This window comes from Penaeus monodon, chromosome 3 (assembly GCF_015228065.2).
Source record: "Penaeus monodon isolate SGIC_2016 chromosome 3, NSTDA_Pmon_1, whole genome shotgun sequence".
Classification (NCBI taxonomy): Eukaryota; Metazoa; Arthropoda; class Malacostraca; order Decapoda; family Penaeidae; genus Penaeus; species Penaeus monodon.
In genome coordinates, this window is record NC_051388.1 from 60,672,618 (window position 1) to 60,675,117 (window position 2,500).

At 35.0% G+C, this 2,500-nt stretch overlaps 1 long non-coding RNA gene across 1 annotated transcript in view; it reads right to left on the reverse strand.

Annotated features, from left to right (window-relative positions):
* The window catches only part of LOC119597667, a 47,764-nt gene that overhangs the window by 20,088 nt on the left and 25,176 nt on the right, over positions 1–2,500 (reverse strand). The gene's annotated exons all lie outside the window — the stretch shown is intronic.

Genomic DNA, 2,500 nt, shown 5'->3' on the forward strand with positions numbered 1-2,500 from the left:
CTTTTATATCATCCTCATCAGCATCATTATCATCATTAACGCTGTTGTTATAATGACTGTAACTGTAAATCATTAAACATTTGTTTCTAAATATGTTTCGTATCATATTTATAATTATCCTTTCTTTGTTTTTATGTAATGAATGTTATGTTTTTGTGTTATTTACTTTTACTTAATCATTGCAATTCCATATTCATATTTGCATATTACTTTTTACAGGGATATACATGGATATAGGCATATATTAATAAATGCAAGTATAGATGCAGAGTGACTTTGGCAAACAAGGAAATAAAGATAGAAATAAGGAAATTAAATGAAAAATGGAGATAGAGATAGAGATAGAAAGAGGAATGAAAAGAGGGAGGAAGGGAAGAAGGAAGAAAAAGAGAGAAAAAGTTGGAGAGAGAGATAAAAGGACAATAAAAGAAAGTAAAGAGAAGACGAGTTTTTTTCCCCCTCCATATTTCCCTTTTTTCCTCGTCAAGAATCTTTTCATAAATTCACCGCCAAATAGAAGGAAATGAAGAGAAACAACAACTAAACGAGAGAAGTGAAGAGGGAGAGGAGGAGAGGAGGGGGGAGAGGTGGAGAGGAGGGGGGAGAGGAGGAGAGGAAAGGGGGGACGGAAGGGGGGGAAGGAAAAAGGTGGAAGGGGGTGGGGGTGGGGGTTCTATGCATTGTAAAATAATCGGAAAGAAAGGTGTGATATTTTTTTCTGTCTTTTTAATTTTTATATTTTCTTTATACACGTGTTTTTTTTTATTATTTCAACTTTTTCTTTTACGTAATACTGATACACTTAGGAAACCTGAGTGTTCGGCTGAATGAATGTAAAGAAGTGGTGGGGAGGAGAGATGGAGGAAGCTAATAAGTTTTTGCAAAGTATTTGTGGAAAACAAGGAAGAGGGGAGAGGTGGAAAGGGGGGGGGGGGAGTATCATACATCAATATTTTTTTTTCTCTTTTAAAATAGTATATAACAATTATTTTTCCAGTGTCAGTTAAACCGAGGGACAAGAAGCTTGCAAAAGAAAGAAAGAGGACAAAAAAAAGAACGATAAAAATTTTTTTATTAAAAGGTAATGATATGACTGGCAAACGTGACAGAGGTATTATTAATAGTATTTAAAACAAAATGATATGCATAAAGAAAACCGAACAGAATAGAATACCACCTAGAGTAATAGTAGAAGAAATTCGTGGTGATAGTTTGTGGAAAAAAAAAAATGATAATCTCATTAGCGACCATTTTGTTCGAAACGCTGGCCCGCTGCGCCCTAAAATGTCGGTAAAATTTTTGGGGGACCGTCTGCTTTTATTCATCAGGTTTGATTAGGATTTCTGGCCGCTAATAACTCTTTTGAGAGACGATGATTGAAGAAATGTACATTAAAAAAAGAAAAAAAAAATAGCCGGGCAATAGAAGAGCGAGATATGAAATTGAAAAAAAAAAGTACATGAATTGAAACGAACACTTGACGGTGGGAATGGTTTGACGTAGCTTGGGGTAGTATGAAAATTAGCACTTGAGGATTTTCTTCACAAACTTTGTCAGATAAATAAAAAATAAAGGAAAAAAAAGGGTCTATGAAGAGTGTGTAAATTATTAGGACACCTCAATAGAATCGGGAAGTAGCGGGAAAGAGGGTTGGCGGGGGTAAAGGGGGGAGGAGAGGGGGAGGGGGACGGGGGCGGTTGGAAAAGGGCGGTTGGGGGGGCGGAGTTGAGTATAGAATAGGGGGGGGGGGGGGTTGGAGGAGGAGGAGGAGGAGGGGGCTGTACAGACCGAACCAAGCATTTGAACTAGCAGCCAATCAGCTCCTCCCTTTTATTTTCACGGACCAATCGCGTGGCGGAAAGGAAATTTTGAGTATAACCTTGACCAATCAGGGATGGGTGTATGTAATGTCTTACGAGCGTCTTAGGAGAAGCAACGGTTGGCATCAGCAAGACAGAGATATAGGGATTCATTCCCATGACTTTATTTCAGTGTAATTGTTTTATGATATTTTCACTCGGCAGTTAATCGTCCGTGATTTTTTTTTTTTTTTTTTATGATTCACGCACGTTTATATTTTTTTCTTCTTTTTTTCTTTTATTTCTTTTTTTCTGTTTTGAATATGATTCGAATATTTTTTTTTTTTTGCTCTGATTAAGCAATCTGGTGCAAGTCATTTTGATTCCACACAAGGTTTCAGCTTTTTATTTATGAATAATTAAGACAGTTTGTAGAATCAATGTAAAGTAAACAGGCTTCTTTATTGTTAAAAAAAAAAAAAAAATATTAGAATGGTATATTTCCAAGACTTACTCTAGTTAATGGTGTTAATATGAATACTCGTGGGCATAGTAATGATAATGATAATGATGATGTTGAAAACGACAATAACGACCGTAATGATCAATAATGAAAATGATGAAATCTGTGATAATAATAATAATAATAATAATAATAATAATGATAATAATAATAATAACAATAATAATAATAAAAATAA